The sequence below is a fragment of the Lissotriton vulgaris genome, chromosome 11 (assembly GCF_964263255.1).
Source record: "Lissotriton vulgaris chromosome 11, aLisVul1.2, whole genome shotgun sequence".
In the NCBI taxonomy this organism is placed as follows: domain Eukaryota; kingdom Metazoa; phylum Chordata; class Amphibia; order Caudata; family Salamandridae; genus Lissotriton; species Lissotriton vulgaris.
The window spans coordinates 393907926-393931582 of record NC_141699.1 but is presented as its reverse complement, the minus strand read 5'-3'; positions in this window follow the sequence as shown (position 1 = coordinate 393931582).

Genomic DNA, 23657 nt, shown 5'->3' with positions numbered 1-23657 from the left:
AAACTATCTAGTAATGTAAGACACTTCAATAGCATTCCAATGTCGTGTGTGTGTGCCCCCGAAAGTTCAAGCATTGAAAGCTGGATAAATAAATGAATGATCAGAGCTGTGTGGGGGCAAGCACTTTAATATGGAACAGCACAACTTCAGCTCAATCCAAAATGGGAAACTCCTGGATCATATGTGAGAGTAGGAAAAGCCACTCTTTGGTGTGGCTCAGATAATGTTCTTGCAACAGCTGTACGATTAAGCCAGACAATAAAAAGGAAGGTTTAGGCTTGACAAAAGATGTATTTTGCCGTTTCAAATTGGTCATTTAAAATGCAGATAGGCTACAATGGCAGACTGGAGGCATATTTAAAAAGGCTACTTTAACTGGCTGGCCCAATAAGTGCTGCAGGCCCACTGGTAGTATTTAATTTACAGACCCTAGGTACATGTTGTACCACTTTACTAGGGGCTAATGGGTAAATTAAAAGTGCCAATCGGGTGTGGGCAAATTTCATTGTGTTTTGAAAAGTGAGCACAAGCACTTTAGCACAGGATAGCAGTTGTAAAGTGCCCAGAGTCCTAATGCCAACAAAAACGAATTTCAGCAACAGGAGGCAAGTAGGCAAAATGTTTGTGGGAAAACCACCCTAAGGACGGTCCAGTCAAACACATGCTCACTAGGGCTAGTTATTGTTATATTGGCTTAAGAGACAGTTGTGGCTAAAAACTTTGTTAACTTCTGCACATGAAAAAACAGCATGACATAAACCATACACTGTAGATGTGCAGTGTGTAATATGCTACTTATTTCCATTGCAGGACGTGAGGAGCTCCATAAACCCCTAGAGGCGTTGGCTCTCCTGAATCACGGCTTCTCCCCACATTCAAAAATGGTAATGAATAGCATAACACCCTGGGCATCTTCATTTATTTTCTCTCGCTTGGTCTCACCCTCATTTCGTGTGTGTGTATATTTATTTATGCGTGGGCCAGCTACAGGAACTCACTTAGGCCCCCTAAACACAGTACCTTAAACTGGGTTGCGAAGAGAGGCGGAGTCCTGTGTCAATGATGCGTCGTGCAGCAGCGGTGTTGCAAGATCCAAGAGAGGCGATCCTTCGAGCAGTGGTGGTTCCATGGTGCTGCAAAGTGTGAGGCAAAGTGCGAGGTGATATCCTTGTGTGGAGATGCACCACATTGTGGCGATTCCAATGGGCTGCATTGGGCGATAAAAAGTCCATCCTTCAGCAGTCCACGCAGCAGAGGCAATTTGTCAGTGAGGAGGGTGCTGCGTCAAACTGCAAAGACAATACCTCCGGCTCTGCAGGAGATGTGCTGTGGAGGAGATGCGTTGGTTCTGCTGAATCCATAGATGAGCATACAGAGCACCTACAGGCCCACTTCCAAGGGGCAGGACTGGGGTGGCACCACTTGGGAGGACCAGACTCAAAGATGGCAGTATCCAGTTGCTGAGTTAAAGGTTGTTGGAAGCCTGGTCTGTCCCTGAGGCTTCCAATCAAAAGGCCAGTCAACTAGCGCTTGGAGTAACACTGGAGTCCTAAGTTTAGAGATGCAGATCCAGCCCTTCTCACCCAGGCAAGAGGGCAACAGGTCAGCAGGGCCCCAGTCCTTCAGAGCAGAAGTCAAGCAGAGTGGCAGTCCTTTCAGCAGCACAGAAGTTCTTCCTTGCGCAGTCAATAGGCCCAGAAGCATATTGAAGAGTTATACCTCTGTCTTCCTTTGAACTGAGAGCTTCTAGAGGTTTCCCGTTGAAGTGTATAGGTTTCCTGCCTTCTGTACCCTGGTTCCAGATTAACTACAGAGGGGATGCAGCCCTTTGTGTGGAGGCAGAGCGTAGTCAAGTGTAAGTAGGGGTGTACAAAGCTCAGCCCTCCCATCCTGCCAGTGATGGCCCATCCAGGCACACCTAAGGTTTCTATTGTGTGTGGCTATCTAAGAGAGGTACACAAAGACCAACTTTCAGCTACACTCAGCCATTGGATGCAGACTGGCTGCAGGCATTAAATGGCTAAGGCAGGAAAATGACAACTTTCTAAAAGTGGCCTTTTCAAAATTGTAATTTGAAATATGACTTTACCATGTGAGATTTTTCCTTCTGATACCAAAGACACCAAACATGAACCGGTTACTTGCTCCCATTTGGGCATTATAACTTATTAAATATAATAAGGTAACTCCAATGTTCTTGTATAGGAGAGGTAGGCCTGGCAGTAGTGAAAAACAAATTTAAGAGCTTTTCACTACCAGAACATTTAAAACCAAACATGTGTGTCCAATGATTTAAATACTCTACACCCTGCCCTCTGAGCTGTCCAGGATCTATCCCAGCGGTGACTTATATCTATTATAAAGGAAGGTTTTGGCCTTGCAAATGGTTTATTTTGCCAGGTCGACATAGCAGTTTTAAGACGGCCCAAACAGGCTGCAATGGCAGACCTGGGACACGTTTACAGGGCTACTTAAATGGGTGGCACAATCGGTGCTGCAGGTCCACTTGTAGCTTTTAATTTACAAGCTGTGGGTACATGTAGTAACATTTTACTAGGGACTTATAAGTATATTAAATATGCCAATTGAGTGTAAGCCAATTATACCATGTTTTAAGGAGAAAGCACAAGCAGTTTGTCACTTGTTAGCAGTGGGAAGTATGCAGAGTCCTAAAGCTAGCAAAAACTAATTAGCAAAACCGGAGGATGGAAGGCAAAGCATTAGGGAAGAACCACGCCAAGGATGCCATGCCTAACAATCAGGATGACCTTGACCCAGGTTCTCTTTACCTTCTTGCTGATCAAAGCATAGGCTACTGGCTTCGGTTATCTGAATGTTTTCTCCATCAGGCTTACGACTGATATTAATAGTTCTATAATTAAAACGTTTTCTTTTCTCTTCTGAATCTTCGAACAAGATGTGGAGTTGGACTCGGAAGACAGACTGTCTCCACGTGAAAGATGTCTATCTTTTATGGGTCACTTCTAAAGGGCTAGCCATGGTGTCCAGGGTGTATTCCAGTAAAGTACCCACAGATTGGAAACACCTTACCTTTTACAAGTCTCAGGTTTTTGGGGAGAAAAAACACCCTTGTGCTTAAATCTAGCATGAGTCTTATCCGTGCACCGGTTTCTTGCCTGCGGATGCACAGCAGGCCCACTTTCAAGTCTTTTCTCTATGTATGGACACCAATGTATCACAAAAGGACTGGGACATTGAGAGCTGCAATGCACTCAGGCTCTGCTGTGCCTTCTAGAACAGAGGAGGTGCTGCATTGGAATAAACCAATGAAGACCTTTGTTATCCTAGGCCAGACAACAAAGAGAGACTGCATGAGGTGAGACTCTGCTCACTTGGTCATTTTAATAGAGGACCCCTCTTATGACAATGTAGCAAAGTCCAATCTCAATGTGTTGCGGGATTACTATGTGCTTAACCTAGGACCCTGACTTTGTGCACTCCTAGTGAACCCATCCAACACTTGACATCTCAATCTGACCCCTCTGCAGCATGTAAAGTGGGGAGCTGAGGACCTTTTTAAGGTAATTCAGGACCTTGGACCGATAGGATCCATGCGACAGAGGAACATGTATTCCACTTTAAACAGGAGGATTGGGGGGAATATACTCCCTCATTTGTCATCCATGCGCTCTTAAGCAGGAATAAGTCGATGTGGGTTCCATAAAATAACCTGTCTTGACATTGTGAAAAGAGTGGCCACTGCATTCATACATTCCCTTGGAAATAGTCCATGGCGGCAAAGTCCCATTCAGCTGCAGCAGATGTACCTTGATTCACCTAACAGAGCATAAGAATTGTCCATATAATTGTAAATACTCCCTACCATCTCCCCAGAAAGTGCAACTGTATCCAGACCATGTAAACTTCCTGGTTGGTCTGCATCTTTATCAGTAACATCATTGAAAAATACCAGCGTTTCACAATGTTATTCAAAGCTTCATAGACCATTTTTTATGCCATCTATCAAATGACTCTCCATTAGAAGAAAATGTTAAATATTTTTGGAGGAGCATGCTAAAAAGCCTTTACAACTTACTTTTCTAGTTTTGGCTTGTTCCGCAGAATATACTTTTGTTCAGATTGTAAATTAAACCATGCCTAGAGGTAAAACCTTCTCAAAGAATGCACATCACTGGACAAAGTATAGAGACACTGATCACAGGAGCTAGCTAGGACCCTCAAACACTCAGACCGACCATGCCCACAACCTTGGCATCATCCTGGACCGTAAGGTCATCATGAGACAGATCAAAAAATGTCATCTGCCTGCTACCTCACCCTTTGCATGCTCCAAAAGATCTTTAAGTTGCCCCCCACCAACACCAGGCAGACCAATACACAAGCCCTTGTCACCAGTTGTTTGGACTTTGGCAACACACTGTATGTAGGAATTACCTTGCACCTTCTCAAGAAACTGCAAACCATACAGAACTCTGTGGCCAGACTCATCCTAGACCTCCACAAAATGACCCACATCCCCCCGCACCTCATGCTTCCCTGGCTCCTCATCCAGAAGAGATGTCACTTTAAGATGTTGATACGCACCTTCAAGGCCCCCCACAACCAGGGACCGGCATACTTCAGCCACCGACTGAACTTCCACCTTCCTTCCAGATACCTGCGCTCCGCCTCCCTCTACCTCGCCCACACACCCTGCGTCTGCCAGCTGCAACAGTGCAGGTTGCTCCCTCTCCTACCTTGTTGTGAAATCCTTGGGAAAGCAGACATAGACTCAAGACCTAGCTGTCCAACCAGCAGCATTGCACTCAGTGCCTGTATACTTTCCTGGGTGATTAGCCATGCTATACAAATCCATACAGATGGATGGCATGTTTCCTGCTAAGGGGGCATTGGTAGGACTCTCGTCCAGAGAGTACATAATTCCTGGTTTTCGTCCACCTCCAAGACTTTTGCAAAGTGCCACATTATGATACCTCTCCGCCACTGGGCATGAAGGAGGACGTGAACTCTATCAGTTGCTAAGCAGGAGTGCTGCGTCTGGCAGGAAAAGGGTTATTCAACTCAGACCCTTCCACCACCCAACAGGAACGCATGACGTCTGGGGGATCAATAACATGCAGGGAGTGCCATTCCTCCTATTATCCTCTGGATTGGCTCCCAAGGCAAAGCCCTTTCCGATTACCCCTTTCCCACCGTCTCCCTACTGTCACTGCATCTCCATTTTGCCCAATTCCCCCAAGACATCTCTCAATTGGAAGAGCTCCAGACCCCTGGACTGAGGGAAATATTCACACCTGACAAAAGGCACCTTGAGGCCTCTAAACAGGGAGCACTACTTAGCATATATGGGTCACAGGATATTATCTCTGTAGCAGGAGACCTACACACACTTGACATTGTACATCTTGGGAGAGCTTCTCACACCTCCCATGTACCATGTGGGGAGCCCAAGCTAACCTAAGGCGACAACTTTTCGAGATGTTTGTGGGTCGAGGTTGCCGTGGGTACCTCGGGTGGAGAGAACCTGAGATCTTGTGGTGGAACCTAAACTTAAAGGATCATTGGTCTTATTAAAAAGAGGCGCGTGCTGTTTTTGTAACCATCTATTAGGGAGGGGAGGCCCCTGGGAAATGCTACAAGCCTTGACAGCGTTGACTGTTGCAGCCCAAAGACAGGTGATTTTTCAATTAAAAGCTTTCCCTGGTATTTATCCGTTGTTCGGGCAGCTGACGAGCGTAGAGCACTTAAGACGACAAATGATGTGCTGTGAGCGCTCTGTGTTGTGAAAAGTGCATTGCACGAACTTGTTTTAAAGAGCCGGATGGCACCGGCAAGCTCTGGAACTGCTGCGAGTTTCAAAAACTTTCCCAAGGTCTGTGCAAGAGATGCATAAATGCTTATATTGAAGGCAGATAAGAGCGCCAGGAAGGGACCAACTAATGAAAACAATCTTACTGTTTATTAAGGACGAAGTGATACATGATAATTATATAGAAATACTTGTGCAGGGGGATGCTATGCATGCTGTGAGTTTTAAAAAGAAAGCAGTGCACAAAGATACGCATTAAAATAGGTTCTGGTGCCAGGCCCACCTAATCTACCCAAATCCCATTCTTTTGAAACATAATAGGCCCTGCTTAGACTCCAGCTCTAATTATGGCTGCAAATAATGCTCAGTTTGGACTTTTCACGGGGCTCTATGGGAGTAAGCTTGGATTCGCCGCTGTGGAAAACACCGAGGTTCTCATTTAGAGCAGGACGTAAACCGGTTACTAAACACTTTTCTTGCTTATGCATATTTTTAAAGTCGATGTTAAGACCGCATGTATGAAAATACATAAGAGCTACAAAATGAAACAGTGCCCCGTTTTCACAATTGATACCATGCCTCAGTCCCCATTGATTTGTGCAAAATCATATGGTCATATTCAGCAGTAACTTTATCACCGTCTGTTTCTGGAAAAGAGCCCTAATGTGTCCAGGAAGAAGACTGTGCTTTTCAGAAGAGCGATGATATAGTAAAAAGAAACGTGCTCTATTGAAATTAATTGAACTGCATTTAAAAAGCTCTTACTACCCCTGACGATTCGTACAAGAGCTTGCTGAGAGAAGTTTCTTCTGCTAGTAGACCTTGTGTGTTAACTAACAATTCCCACCAGGGGCGCTAGACCAGTCAGCCGAGGACCAAACCTCCCATCTAGCTCCTTTACTTTATTCCATGGGGAATGCCACTTGCTTGGACCAAAGGTCTATGCCAAAGAAAGTCCTATTGCTCAGTTCCCAGACGTTTTACCGACGTATTTCTGTCTGTTGTGACCCAAAACGCCAAACGTGCTTTTTGTCTTTAATGATCTGTCTTAGAAGGACTACAGAGAAAGCAGTGAAAGACTGCTTTGACTCTTTCCGGGTTCTCCCAGACATTATAGACAACAGGTGCTGGTAGCTGATTATTAATTATAGATACTCTTTCATACAAGGGTAAACAGATAAGTCTTGGTACACAAACGTGCAGCCCTGTACCGCAATTGTCAAAGGTCAAATGTAATAATATGATCTGTAGCCGAGTAGTATTGATTGATGATGGTTTATTGATGGATTTCAGGTTAAATCATGTAATCATTCTAGTATCATCTAAGGATCATATAAGTATACTCATGTCTCTCCTAAGCCCCACCAGGAGCAGCTCTCTTGCTACTCAGCCCTCTCTTCCAACTGTCATCTATCCACCAGGCACACCGCACATTCCATATTACCTCACACACTCAACATTCCACCATTCACCCAGATAGGCTGAGTAGCAAGACAGGTTAATGAGAAAGGCACATGGTATCCAAACCAGGATACCACACCACCTCCCCCCTTAAAAGGAACAAACAAATGAACAGTGTAAAAATGAGAATGGTCATTCTACAATTGAAACTTGCATTGTAAAGCTTAACTATCATAAAACATAAAAGTATACAATGCGACCACCCCTTCCCCCTTTACACGTAAAACAGGCAGGCAGGCAGCAGTAAACATTTCAAGACCCGGTTCCATTTTCCATCTTCCGCTCCTACACTCAGAAGGTATAAGGGAGGCAGCAAAGCAGGTATAGTGGACAGTCTGAAAATTATAGTAGTCCCTGACGCTCTTCTGATTAGATCATGTAGTACCCTCAATGATGAGTAGGAGCAGGCAGGAAGAAGTGTTGCACTGGGACTGGCATACTTAAGCTGTATGCTTGCAATTACTGGCACATCCAATTTGGAGGGCGACCGGTGGTAGGTCACTGGTGGGGCTAACTAAAGGGTGCCAGTAAACTACGAGTAGCTTTAAATAAATTCTTTTTTCTTACTTGTTGCTTTAAATCTTTGTCATAAAGTTCCTTGATGATCCTAGATGTTTCATGCCGTGTAGGTAAGTCCAAACGTCGCCAAATGTAATAATAGAATCGGTAGCCGAGTTGTGATGATTCAAGTAGATTTATTGAAGGATAATTAGGTTGAATCATAAAGTCATTAAAGCCCCACCAGGAGCAGCTCTCCTGCTACTCAGCCCTCTCTTCCAACTGTCATCCATCCACCAGGCATCCCACACATTCTATCTTAGCTCACACACTCCCAACATTCCACCATTCATTCACATAGGCTGAGTAGCAAGACAGGTTAATGAGAAAGGCACATGGCATCCAAACCAGGATACCACATCAACACTCCTAGCAGCTCAGGTTACTCCCCTAACCTATGGAAGACGATGACCACACAGCATTTGTAAGATCGCAAGCATTCCTGTCCCATCTCCACGTAGAAAATCAACACACAGACCATAATAGTCTACTCAAAGATCGCCCAAGAGCACCAAGAGAAGGATGAGTTAGCGAACTCTGGGATGCAGAAAAACAAAACTATCCAAAAGAACTTATTTTTAGCGTTAAAGAGAACCCTTCACAAGTGTCTCAAGACTGGACAGATCCCTCTGTTGAAGATGTTTACCCAGTTGTTACCCTTTACTTTCCAGCAACCTAGCTCCGCCATGAGCGCACTGGCTTGACCTCATCATGCTGAGGATAGCCAAGAACATTTGCTTGGCTAGCCCTTCTAACAGTAGTACAGGTTATAGCGCATTATCGGCAAGATGATTTTAGAACAGCGGTTCCCAACCTGTGGTCCAGGGACCCCTGGGGGTCCGCAGCTACTTGGAAAATTAAATAATATTAACAGATTAATAATGGGTGTATAAATAGGTTAGGCATATCCGTGAGTAGGTCTACAGCGTGGGCCCGTTATACAATACCATATTTAAAAAAATGGGAGGTAAAAATAATTTCCGCTGGGCTAAAAAGGGAGCTGGATCCGAAAGACATGCCACAGAAAAGGTCAAACCAACTCTAGTGACCTGGAGCTCATATTATACAGGTGGCTTCTGGACTTTCAAGTTGACAGAATGTAAGGAATGTGTTGGAAGTATAAAGTGGAACACGGTGAGAGAAGTAAACTGGGGATAACCCAGGCTATGGTGGGCCATTTCTAGACATCCTTGTGTTTGGCTGAAAGTCAACCTGCAATGTGGTGGAACATGGCTGCATGATGGGGAAAAGTAAATCCAATTTCTGTGCTACAGGAAGTCCACAAGTAAGGGTTTACAGTACTCCGTTTTTACCTTGATAGGGTTGTCTATCAGTGTTTTAGTGATCTAGAGGGGGAGAAGTCTATGTATGTCAAGTGGATGGAGTCTGGCAGCTGGTTGCAGGGTATTGATAAATAATATTCAATCCTCGTACTTCGTTTAAACAGGACACCAATGTTCTTGTCAGTGTTCTTGCCTCCTCCCCAACCCCTTCCCCGCCTCTCATTCTGCCTCTCCCCTTTTTTTCACTCCCTTCTCCCTCTGAACTTCGACACCCCCACCCCCTATTGATCTCCATCGCCCCTAAACACCCAACACATTCTATTACCCTATTTTATGTAACTCATGTTTTAATGCACATTGTTTTACTTTATTGCAATTGTTTACCTATCTTGTAAAGCGCTCTGAAACCCCCGGGTCCAGTAGCGCTATATAAAACCTTGGAAATAAATAAATAATAAATAAATGAAGGAGATGGGATATCAAGGGATCCAGGGTAGTGGTAGCTGGAAAGTTAAAACTTTCCCACTATTATACCCTTGACATCAGAGAGAAGGGGGGCCCCAAGTGTATAATGGCAGAGAGTCCAATTATAGAGGAGGGATGTGAGTGACGGTGACGGATAAGAATGTTAGTGCGTCGTTCACACGGAGATGATGGGAAATGCTAAGAGTGTATCATTTCACTGAGAGGAGTACATAGGGAGAAATGGGGAGTGGATCCAGTACAGATCGCCAGTGAACTCCGACTGGGAGTGAGTTGAGCAGATTATCGTCTCAAAAGGTTATTTGTGCAACAGATATAGACCAGCCACCGCGAAGGGTAGCTGGGGCACTGGCTGATGGTTAGAGTGAGAAGAGGGTTAGCTGTTGCTTTGGTTTTACTAAGGTTGCTGCTATAATGGACTTGAAGCAGGCTGAGTAATCACCAGAAAGGAGATGATCTTGAAGAGTGAGGAGAGATGTGTTAGGACTCTGTGGGAGAGAACCAGTGGCATCGTTGCTGGAATGAAAAGTTGGCAGGTCGGAAGGGCGATGGCGCTGTGGGGCACTGGTTCTGTGGAAGAGGGAGAAGCAAAGGAACATAGTTGGGTTGTTTTTTTTTATGGATGGGGCAGAAAAACAGTAGCAAGTGTATTCCTTATGGTGGCAAGCTTGCAGGAGAAGGTAGAATTCCCTGGGTGGTTGCTCTGCGAGTAGTGAAGTTGTTGAGTAGAGTAAAGCTAGAGATGATATTGAAATAAGACGAAAACTTCAGAAGTAAACTTTGCTGAGTCCAAGAATGTTGTACGGGCAAAGAGGTCCACTTTAGGAGCGTGATTTCCTCCAATTGTTTGAGAACTAATTTCCATGTTTATTTTATTGTCCATAAGGCTGGTGTACTTCATGGGTGTGGGTGAAGAAAGAGGAAGTAAATTTACTGAGGGGATAGTGGCAGATGTCTGTAATGAAAATAGACAATGTATTTGGTTTCCAGTAAGTGAGGGATGGTGATGTGTGTTTGATAAAGGTATCTGGGAGGGAATCGGTAGGGCCCTTGCATGTGCAGATGAAAGATTTACATCTAGTGACCGGGGCAGAAGGTACATCAAGGTAGATGTGGAGCTAAGCACGTTCAAAGGTGATGTACTGATGACCAAGGTGGGCACGCGACTGCAAGAGAGACGTCAGGAAAGAGAACAGACAGTGACAGAATGTGTGAGGCCAGAGTTGGTGTGATGAGGGACTGACTGGAAAGAAACTGGTTCAAGAGAGTTAGTTGATGCCTGTTTAAACTCAGGGGTAGGTTTAAGGAAACATGAGTGGAGGATCAAATCAATCTTGTACAAGAAAAAAGTTGGTGGCTCTTGGCAAATACACACAATCTTCTTTGATAAGGCTGAGTAACTGGTAACCAGATTTAGGTATGGCGGAAAAGAACAAAAACATGTTTTCAGCATTCTGTCTCTTCCACTAGGAGTACGCATTCTGGATGTGTTGACAATGTGGCGGAGAGGATGCAGAGGCAAGCATATATGATCTAGCCTTTGGGTTAAGTCCAAGATAGAAAGCCAGCAACAAAACTGGGGTGAGTGAAGTGAACCGCAACATATGTAATTTATTTTCAGATGGAACAGGAAAGCCATAAGCTATAGAAGTCTGTTTTTTTAGCTAGAATAGCGAGTTTGTTGAATGCTGAGCCATGGAAAGGTAATAAAGTTAGGGGGCTGTGGGTAAAGGATTTATTTTGGGTGAATCACTGGGAAGATTACTATAAGCAGGCCAGTGTAAGTGAGAGGAGCAAAAATTCGGGCTGTCCTGGAAGACCTGTGACCATAAGTAGTGAGAAGCCAAGGAGGAGATGAGTGGAGTGGTAGGCGGGAGCACTGTGATGTGTGACACAGCAAATTCAAAATCAGAGCTATTTTGGTGTTTGAGTTCACTCAAACTGGCACAGTCATCAGGGCACAGATGTAGCGGGCATATGAGCAGGGCTCACACAAATGGACAAAACAAGCAATAAGTACAGGGAAAACGCTCACCCGTGTGTACAGAGGAACAGACCCCTTAGATAGAACACTTGGAGGGACACATACCTAATAAGTGCAGGGACACAACTTCAGTAGGTGCCCATTCACAAAGTGTTTAGTGGCACACACACTTTAGTAGTCGGTCTTGGAGTAAAATCCTGTACCCATTGTTTAAAGCCTGTTTCTTGTCAAATACGGTACCTGCCTCCTGGAGGGGAAGTATTTTGGTCCCTATTTTTAAGAAGGGAACTAAGGACAGCCCCAGTAACTATCGTTTGATCGCCCTCCTCGACTCTATCGGAAAGGTTTTTGCGAAATGTCTCTTAAGTTTTCTTTCCGATTGGGTCGAGGAGAACAATATCTTGCCTCTTGAACAAACTGGCTTCCGTAGGGGGCACGGTACTCTAGACAACCTCATCACTCTCCAGGTGGTAACTGATAAATATGTGCAGGTGAGAGGGGGGGTTGTCTATGCGGCTTTTATTGATTTCTCCACAGCGTTCGATAAAGTGGTTCGTAGAAAGCTGTGGAGAAAATTGGCAGCGCTTGGCGTTCCATCCTATCTATTGGAGCTTATTCGCACACTCCATACAGAGACCTGGTGTAGTGTCTTGCAAGGGGGCGAAAGGGGGCTCTACCATCAAATTTCTTCTCTGAATGGCCTAAAACAAGGCTGCCTATTGGCTCCCCTTTTGTTCTCCTTGTATACTGTTGACCTGCCTGTTGCCTTGTCTGTCAGTGAAGGTATTGCTCCGGTGATTGGGGGGACCCCAATATCTTGCCTGATGTATGCCGATGACGTCCTTATTTTAGACCTGACTCCCAAAGGCCTTGCAAATCGGCTACATGCCCTTCATGATTTTTCTGTTGCTCATTGTATGAAGATTAACATTTCCAAAAGCAAAATTATGTGCATAGCCGGGAAAAAAAAGTGCCGATCTGAAAATTTTGGTTGGTATATCGGCGGTCAAAAACTGGCGGTGGTTAAATCTTATACTTTCTTGGGGAAAATTATTGCGGCTAACTTGAGCGAGAGGCCTCATATTGACCATAGTTCGCGCAAAGCCCTCGCACATGGTAAAGGTTTAAATTCTCTGTATCAGGCCACGGGGAAAAGGCACTTTCTGTGTTTACTGGAGGTATATAGGTCCAAAATTCCCGCTACGATACTATATGGTATTGAACTTATTGAGATGAAATATTGGGACTTCTGCCATAAGATTGAGGGGAAACTCCTAAGATCCCTATCTTCTCTGAATACTGCGTGTCCTTTGGCCGCTTGCAGGCTCGATTTCGGTCTCAGGAGCAGCTGGGTACAGGGATTATGTGCCCTGGTAAGATGGGTGGCTTGCCTGGCTAGAGCTGAACTGGGGACGATGAGAGCTCTCCTTAAAACTGAATTACTGGGTAATTTTAAGGAGTTTTCACAAATTGTAAGGAATTTTAGAAAAGCTGTAACTCTTCTAAAGTTAGATGAAAACACTTTGTTTTTGCAGTCTCCCTTACAGTTAAAACTCCTATTAAAACAGGCCTCGTGGGAACTGTGTTTTCAGTCAGATATGAATACAATTTGTGAAAAAAGGGAAGTAGACCTTCTCCTTAATTCTTACTCGATTAAATTGGCCCAACCATATGTTACATGGAACTTGCCGCATGGTATTCGTAGGTTATGGTTTCTTTTACGTTATGATCTATTACCTTTAAATCTACTATTATCCAAATGGTACGGTTCTTCCCCTATGTGCAATTTATGTAACCTGAGCACCCAGGATCGCATGCATGTTTTGTTGATCTGCCCTGAGCTTCGCATATTGCGTCTCAAATGGTTAAAACCTATTTGTCTTCGTCTGGGCATTTCTACCCTGAACAGCTTTCTCCAAGCACTTTATTGGCCTCCTAATGAAATGTTTTGTTTCTATATTTTTAACTTTTTCAAAGGTTTTTTAACTATTTATTAATATGTTTCTGGAGATGTTTGACATTGCTTCCGGTTGTAGATTTGCCATTGTATGTTATTTTGTATTCAAATGTGTTTTTGAATGTCATTACTTTGATATGTATTTTTTTTTTTTCTTTTATTGTGAATTTTTATGTGGCCCTCTTTGAGAGCCAAAACATAATAAAATTGAAATTGAATTGAAAGAGTCGGTCTTATTTGGAGTTGGAACATACAGCAGAGAAATATGTAATAAGTCCCAGCAACTGAATAGGTTTGTGGGGAGGGCATGTACACAACAGGCTTATTGAACTTTCTATTGATGCAGCTGTAGAGATTGCTTAAAATTGTGGCCCACGGGCAGTGTGCTTTGTGCATGCGAGTCGCAGCTCTCTGTGATTGCTGAGGCCTAGGGCGCTCATATACATTTATAGCATTAGTGGGAACCCTGATCTGCTCACTGAGGTATGGTGGATAGCTACATCCCTCACAGGGGGACATTGAAGGGGACAGACAACCCTTTAGTGTATCCACACTGCCCACTGAGGAGTATTTCTTCAGTGGCCACTTGGCCACGTAACCTACACAAGGCCAGCGCAAGAGTTCGGTCACTGAGCCCGGGGAGAATGACCTCACCTCCAGCCCACGTTGGGGGTATTTCGAAGGGGCTCACGCTCCCGCTGACCCTCTTTTGTTTCAGCAACAAATGAATAAGGTGTGGTTGGTTGTAAATGTAATCCGTGCGGCTGTGGCGAATATTGATCAATGGGATGGGATGGAAATGATACGGTCTAATTTTCCCATTGTTGTCTGCGCTGAGGACCTTAAACAAACATCACTCCGTAAGTTGCAGCGTCACTGTGACCACGTGCTGGTTGTCGGCTTGATTAGGGCCTCCGATGCCGGTGGCCCAGTAGAAGGGTGTTGATGATTCTAGATGCAGGGCTTTAAGTGGGCCGGGTCGCACCAGTGCTGAGCTACAGCAGTTTTTTTAAAGGGGGCCTCGAAACGGGTCTCTATCGAGCTCTGTTTTGTGCCCTGGCACAAGCGGTCGGTTTTTTCCGAACTGCAGTGACAGCAGGCACATCATGTGCACCTGCTCACACTGCTCACGTCTCACTAGTGGTGAAGTTATGGCATGTCATGCTAGGTAAGCTTTGTAAAGGAAGGAAAATCCTTTGAAGCAAGTCTCTTTTCTCTCTGGATTTCCCTTCTCTTTTTGAAACTCAGGAGCAGCAACACTGTCCTTGTGTCACTAGGGCTTTAAGTGGCAGCTTTTCAATATTGTATACTAGCCATAGTTGCTGCTTATTTATCTTATGCAACTAACAACCACTGACCAAGCCAATAGTCCTGACTCGTTGTAGGTGCTATGTTACTTGTTGTATCATATATCTGGATGCAATGACAGAAACAGAAAACTACAAGTCAGGTGGCACACTATGCTAAGCACAGATTTTTAGCTTACATATTTAAGCCACGCCCTTAATTACACTGACCACACCCCTTTGAGAGACCACCCCCTTTTTTTTATCCCACGTAAAGCCCTGTCTAGACGTGAGAAGACCTGGGATGTCATAGCAAAAGGAAAGTGAGATACGTCCCTCCATTGGTTTTTAACAGACTGGGAAACTGTGAACAGCAGAAGGGTTTGTTTGAGTCACCCCGCAACCAGGACACAGTCAGATGACAACCTAAGAAGTGTAAAAAAATAAAAATAAACTGCAGGCCTTTTCCACCTATGCTCCCAGGGTTTGGAACAGCATCCCTGTTTCCATTAGCACACCCCAACGGAGATTCAATTTAGGAAAGAGTTGAAGACTCACCTCTTTACAATCCATTAACTGTCCACATCCTTTTTTCCTTGTTCACCTTATTCTGGTCTTTGACCACGTAGCACTCAGCTGCCTTTTGGCAGGGTTTGCACTGTCGAAATATTATATACATATATACAAAAGAGTATTCATGTGGGGCTCTGAGCTATACATGCAGGCTCATGATGGCATCTGACCAAGGATAACTATAATAGCAAAACACACATAAAAGAAGAAAAGTTATGGGCATACCAACCCTCCGGTTCTTAAAAAAAAGTTTTAGTTTCAAACAAGAAACGGTACACCGTAAGAGCTGCCTAAGAAATGCTAGGCTGCTGCCAAAGTCCGGAGCTGGCACACATGCATAAGTAGAGTATCTGCTTTTGGTGGAAGCATGTGCCTTGAGAATAACGCCTAGAACTCAAAAGAAGCTGAACTTTCTCAATGTTTTTAGGGTCGAGCCTTCGAGAGCATGTGCTAGTGCCTGTTTCGCTTGCACAACACTTGTTAACAAAAAGGGCTTAGAACCCAACTGTTGCTTACCATTTGTTGACTTGCATGGCACTCTTCTTTACAGCTTCGTAATTCGTCAAGGCAGGCTGAACATCATTTTTGTTCCTCTCTGTGGAGCAGAGACCAAGCACTGATCGATTCAACTTAATCTCTCCCTGTCCGCTGCTCCCAACGTGATTGAGGTGATACTTTGTTCTTTTGAACTTTCTGCGCCCTAAAAACAGAAGGCGTGTGACTGGCAAAAATGTGTCCAGCAGCAAACACAAAATTGCAAAGATTTATTTTTATAGTTCACTTTCTATTATTTTGCCCAGTCTTCTTTTCTCACTTGTGCTCTTGTGTTTTTGCTTGAGGGCGCTGTTAATAGATGATGACTATTTCATTGCAAAGTGACATTGTTTCTTTCATATGTACGATTTCTGAAGTGATGCATTACGACATAATTGTTCACTACACTACAGTCCGCCCCACAGACATTCGCCGAATTCAATCCAATCCACCCCAGACCAATTCAGTGCACCCCACCCCAACCCACTCCAATCCAAACCACTTACCTCAATCCCCTCCAATCCACCACACTACAATCTTCCAAAACCACCCCAATCTGTACCACTCCAATCCAAAACAATCTGCCTCACTCAAATCCAAAACAATCTTCCCACTCCAATTCAAAATAATCCGCTCCAGTCCAATTCGTCTCACTCCAGTCCACCTCACTCCAATCCACCTCACCTCAATCTAATGTCTCTCTCTTCCCCAATCCAGCCAAATCCAATCTACCCCACTCCAAACCACCCCAGTCCAATCCACCTAAATCCAATATATCCCAATCCACCCCACTCATTCCAATCCAACCCACAGCATGCCAATCTACTCTACCCCACCCCAATTCACTCAACTCCATTCCACCCCACTCTAACTCACCACCCCATCTCAATCCACTGCACCCCACCGCATTTTAATCCACCCCACCCCAATCTTATCTACCCCATCCAGTCCACCTCACTCCACTGCAGTCCAATACACCCCTCTCCAGTCTATCCCAAACAAATACATCCCACCCCAGTTCAGACCACCCCTTCAATCCAATCCATCCGACTCACCGCAGTCCAATCCACCCCACGCCACCCCCTACACTAATTCACTCCTCTCCAAACCACCTCAAACCAACAAAATCCACCCACCCCAATCCAATCCACCCCACCTCGCCCCATTTCAATCCATCCTATCCAGTCCACTGATTCCAATACACCCCACTCAATCCAGACCACTCTACCCAAATCCAATCCAGCCCACTCCAGCCCACTACACTCTACACCACTACACTCTCTGTCACTGCACTCTGACACTATCTACCACTGATCACTTCTACCCTCTTCTAGACTCTGCTCCCCTGCTCCACTCTACAACACTCTGTAACACTCTATTCCAACAAATCCAGTCAACTACATGCTGAACAGCAGCCACATTGATGTACAACATGGAAAAACCACATTGACAAAGTCAATAGCTATTGTATAGGCAGCAGCGTCACTAGGGGGGTGCGGGGGGTGCGGACCGCACTGGGTGACACCACTGTCATGAGGTGACACCAATGCTGCGCAAGCGCACCTGCTTACAAGCACCAAAGACTGCAGTGTGCGCGCATGCCACGGCCACGCACGCACCACCTAGCTTAGTGGTGATGGTGCGATTCACAGTGGCGGCATACCTAGTAGTTTGTGGATCCCAGGGCCGTCAATCTTATAGCACTACCAATGACGGCCCTGGACCAGCGCCCGTGCTGTGCTTATCTGACGTGAGCCACCTCCACGCGATTAGACTGAGAGAGGAGACAGTCTCGGGGTCGGGGGGAGTGCTGCTGCTGGGCGATTTGCACTACAGAGCCCCTAGGGTAGGGCCCCAGCCACCACCACAGTCGAGTCGAAAGAAAAGGAGAGCTGTGTCCGCGTAAGTGTTTTTGCTAAACTTACGTTTTCGGCAAAGCTGTTGTCAAGCCCCCACTAGCTGGTGACGTGACATTCAAAAACCAATGAAAAGATGTTAATATGTCACCGTGTTGCTAGATTTGGCAAATAAAAGGAGGACTTCAGAAGAGGTGGGAAACAAGTTTTATTTCTGTGTTACTAAATGGAGGAACTAAACAACGTGAAAGATTCTGGTTACAGCCCCGGCACTCAGCCTCCATCGTGTCAATTTAAGAATATTTGTCCTTGGTGGTTGACAGGTGCGTATTTCTCCGGTGGCACTGACGCTAGTCTCAGAAACTGTATTGATGACTTGTTTCAGGGCTAAGTAACGGGCGTTTTATAGATTCAGGCAGTGCTATAAACGAAAATAACTGTTTCAGGGGCGTCACTTCAAATGTCCAGGCCTCCTCACCTCTTACAGTCTTTGACCCTTATTGCAGTATTCCAGAGCATGTGCAGCTCCTATCTGCAGTTTCTCCACGCTTACTTTCTTAGAATAATAATATGTAATAATCTAGAACTATTTCACCCTCTGTGTAGCTCCTGGTGTGCTGCTAGGGATAATCGGCGCTACACCACTGAATTGATTCTTCTGCATCATCATGGCTCACCACACCTCCAACCCACCCTGTTCAGGAAACCCATGACACATACTCACTGTTTCTCTCACTAGGCACTACACCTGTAACTATAGTGGTGTCACATTATTTCAGTCCGATTGCCAGGGCACGTGTTGCACTCTTTCTTATTACACAATTTCACTATACTGATCCACTAATCCTTTTTGGGTTCGTGTGCTACTCGCTGAAAAGCGCTCTGTCGCCTCGTCAGGGTCAGTAAGTGCTATATAAATGCAATTACAGTACAATACAATACAAATAGGCTCAGTCTTAGTACGGATGCTTCAGCACACCTTTCTTGTGTGGTCACATACCTTACAATACCTCGCAGCGCCTCCCTCAACTATGCAGATGGGACACTCTATAAAACTTTGCTCAGACACAGTTTGTTAAAGCCAGCAGTCTATTACAGTGTATTAAAAAATAAAAAAGGTTTCCCAACATATATGCCTTCTGCCTCTCAATCAGAGTAGGGTTGAGTCAAGTTCAAAGTTTCTTTCAACCTTTGCAAGGGTCTGTGGAAAACGTTGTGAAGCTGGCTAGCTTTTCCGATTCACGTTTGCAGACAAATTGCGGCTTTTTGGACACTTTATTTGCATTTGTGTCAGACTAATACAATGGTTGGGCATAATATATACTTTGCAAGACACTCTTAGAGGGTCATGTAGACCTGAGGAAGGTTTACAGGCCACTGGTGCTGTACAAAACTCAACTCATCCTGACATATTTTGGTTCTTTGGCCCTCTGGCTCGACATGTAAGATTACGTTGCATCCAGTGACATCTTTCATCACTATGTCATGGTCAACTGCTCAACAATTCTTTTTTGTTTTATAGGAGCAAACCGCAAAAGTTGGAGTTTGCTTCTGAGAAACGAAAGACAAATGTCCCTGGACAAGCAGGGAACTTTCTCCCACACACCCCGGGCGTGTTTTCTCCTTGGAAACAGGGCTACTCGTCGAGACTGGATGGACAGACGAATTACCTTTTGTACGGACCGGCCCTGGTGCTCGGCATACCTTTCTCATTGGCCCGGAGCTGTCTTCACAATGCTCAAGCGGTATTTTTCCGTTTTGTGACTTCTCTTGTGACCATATTTGTCAACATTTAGCCAAAACCACAGTTGCAAATAATCCCTCCACAGACAGCCGAACACCTGCTGCTTTCTAGGTAACCACTGTTACCACCGTAAACCTGATCTTCCAATATGTTGTTACATATATATATAGATCACATTAGCTAGAATTTGTGTATTCATCCATTTCTCTACACGTTGAAGGAACAATGTAAAAGACAACTCTGGTCGATTCACAGAAGCGTTCCGGGAAGTAGAAGAACAGGGCACTCTTTTATGATCTTTTACGGGACTTTGGGCAGTGCTTAATTTGAGCCGGTCTTTATTAGGTGGGGCCACCGGAGAAGGTCCATGCGGTAAGTCGTGAGGGGGTGACACCATGAGTTACCCGCACCGGGTGACCCAACCCTAGTGACGCCACTGTGTATAGGTGAGACCTATTGGCTTTGCCAGTGCTTGTTTTGGTTTCTGACGCCCCACACTGTAGCATTCAATGGACAACATTACTTTAGCACATCTAGCCTCGGCCACCTCCCGTGGATATGACGCCACAGATTACCCACAATTCCTCAGAGACCTCAGAATGGTTTCAGGCAGGAATCGCATTCCTGGTCTGCAAAATTACAAAGGAAAAACGCTTGTGAATGCTGGCTCCAAAAACATTAACGCGCTGGTTCAGACCAGAAAAGTATCGACTTTCACGATACGAGCGTTTAGAGACAGGAGGCGGCAATTTTCCCAGGAGGAGAAATTCCTGTACTTGTAGAACATACTGTATTTTTCAGGGTCCCATCCTGGCACTCCTCTGCACATTTGAGACAAACAATTTCCCCTGTGGCCTCGGTGAATTCCTTTTAGCCTCGAGGAATTCTCGAAATACTCCAATCACCGCAGTTTGTTTTAATCTTTTAAAACATTCTAGTCCGTTCTTGTAAAAAAAATTAAAAAAACAATCAATCCCCTCTACCACTAGTCTGGCTCAAGCAATTTAGGATTAGAACAGAAGCGGGGTTTAACTGAAGTTGGGGAGGGTAAGAGGGCACATCTGAGCCCGGTGTTGAGGGTGTGTGATCTAGGCGGGACAGTTACTTTTCTTTCTCAATTTGAGATGCTGCACTCACATCCGGGCCTAACGCCGACAATTTATCGTTCCTCTTCTTGACTGTTGGAGCTCATTCGCTGGTGCAGCTGGCTGGGCTGCAGACAAGCCTTTCCCATGGCAGGTTTTTGCCTATCAAAGACCTATACCTAAAGATCTATACCTAGGCCAAAGTCAGTGACATGTCATTCCCTGGCAGGGTTGAGGCAGAATCGATCAAAGATCAGGTCACTGACTACCCTTGCCCTACTGGCTGGAGCTATCCAGTATCATTTCGTCCGTTTCCATAAGGTACACTCATGAAAGGGTCTTAAACAGTTACCCCACAATGCACAAATGATAGGTCAGGTTTGCTGAATGCCAACTCCTGGTCCTCCAAAAACGTGTGTACAAGATGTCTGCTTAAAGACTTCTGCATATAGACATATTTTCAACCAGAGATAATAAGAAGTGTCCTTTTCTGCTCTGATCCGTTGAGGCTATTTGTGGGAGCCCTTTTAGGGACTCCGCATTCGGCTGTCTGTTGCAAAGCAATATGCACCAATTCCTGCGATGAGAAAGGTCTCATGATACTCAACAATGGAAGAACAACATGATATTCCCAGCCCCAGCACAAGCTTGCATTTTATGCTTCGTGGCTTTCCACAAACTTTCTTAAGAAGTACCTTCTTGCTACTCCAGGTTGCTATAACCATTATCTTGTACAGGATTGTTTTCCTTAGTTAGACAGACTGTTTTTAAGCATTAGAGGGCGACTGGTGAACCAGGGATATATGCTGGGCACAATTATGGAGATCACACAGTTTTCCATTACAAAAAATACTATTGTTATGAACAAAATTCTGAAGTGATAACGTTTAGGAAGGGGCACCAGTCTACCCCCTATGTTCTTGAGATTGTGCTTTTATGGGTAAGACATTTTCTACATTGCAACTGGATCCGAATCTCATATCCCATTCTTCCCTTTCAGGCCCTTCCAATTTACCCCATCATGCTAAGATCGGATGGATTGTCTTGACTAGGACCAATGTTATGTTTTCCGGAGGAACCCCTGTGAACTGAGGACCCCTGTGAACTGAGGACTGGCAAGTTACAATTTGGGACTGTGTGGATGAGAAACATGGTACTCGTGGCTTGCATGACCTCTTTTTGGACCATGCATGAGAAAAGGAGTCAGAAAACCTATCCCCTCACAACTTTTCCAGCAGGTGTTTGCTTTTGCCAGGTTCCAAGTGTAGGAGAGTAGGGTCTGCTTCCTATGATTACCCCCACTTTTTGCTGTAATTCTCTGGTTTTTCGACTTTAGTGTGGTTGTGGACCTGCTAATCAGGCCCACAGCCCAGCTGTGTTCTCTCTAAATTGATACCATGTACTTTAGGTACATACCAGATTGGTTACTGGGTCACCCTAGTGAGCCCCTGTATAGTGTACCCTAGGTACCCAGAGCATAGGTGCACCCTAGGCCTACCAGGGGTTGAGTAATGTATTATGCCACCCTTGGTTTGCCTTCCAAACTGACACCACAGGTCTGTTCTTACAGCATGGGTAAGATGGTAATCACCCCCTTACTTAGATATAGTATACCTATATCTATAAACCTATATAGACACATATACACCTATAAACAACCCCTAAGGCAGACCTCAACAATCCTGGAGGTAGAGTGCTTGTTTTTATGTGAGAGGGTGCCCTAGCATGAGCTGAGCCCCTCTGCAGCTTTCAGAACCATCTCCTAATAGCTGTTCTATGATATAGCCATACCATATACTGTTAAGTGCATTATAATCATCGCAGTTAAGGCTAACTTTGGTTTGGCTTTATCAAAACATGCCGTGTTAGGTGTCAAACACTTTGGAACACTACCCCCCCCCCCCCCCCCGCTGCCAGTTCTGACGGCGGGGGTAACATTCCACCATTCTAGAGGGAGAAGACATGTAGTTACTGGTTTATCCGGTTAAAGTCAAACAGAGCCTCAGCATCACAAAATGGATGCTGCTGCCACAGACCTGAGTCTGCTCTCCTGCTGCTGGACGAAACTTCGGCAGGGGAGGCCTGGACAATAGGTTTCCTGCCCAGGGAGGTGCTGGCACGTCCCCAGACAGGCTCTTAGTGTATTGGGGCAGGGAGGGCTGCATTCAGTGAATGCTTTCCAGACACTGCCTGGGGCACACAAGGTGCTCCATGCATTTCCCAGTTCAAACCGGTTGCTGGGGTGCACAGTCCCAGCTCTGGCACGAAACTGGACAAAGGAGAAGGGGTGTAAGCACCCCCCCCCCCCCCAGGTCCACCCATAGGAGGGACCTTAGAGTTAGTCCAACCCCTAAACTTACTATAAGTATAGAACCCCAGTCCCTAGGACTTTAAATTACCCTGGACGAAACTCTGCAACATATATCTTGGACCTTCGACATTCCATATCGACTGGAAGATGGAGGAAAACTCCCTTGTGGTCAAGGAGTGACCACCCTGTTCAAACAGGCACCAACAGCATATTTAACGGTCTGCATTTTTGAGGCTCCCACCGGACCCTGAAGAATCAAAGTCACTGGACGTGGACTTCCAGACATCTCTGACCCTGACCTTCGCTCACAGCAAATCTGAGACCCGTGGCAGACACAAGAGACTTGGGACCAGAACGCCTGGACATCCTGCATTTTGCTACCTGCATTGACTTCCCGAGGTATCCCGAAGTTGTCCTATGGGGTGCTTGAAGCCCCAACCCGAGCACCTTTTGCACCGAAGCTTAGAGGCCCCCACTCCACGAGTGATACCGTGGGCCCGCTTTGTGCATTTCAGCTCCACGCATCCTTGCCGTTCCTATTCCGTTGGCTAGTGAGCCCCCAAGAAGACCAACCTTTGTTTTAAATTGCTTTCCTGGTTGCTCCAGACTTGTCCCAACTTTGCTGCAAAGGAGAAGTTCCACAGACCTTGCTGGTCTGCACCAAAGCCAATCTTGACATCCTGCGTGGGTTGTGTTTGCCAAGGCTTGTTGGGTCCAATCCAGATACCGACACCGCAGTCAACCAGATCCT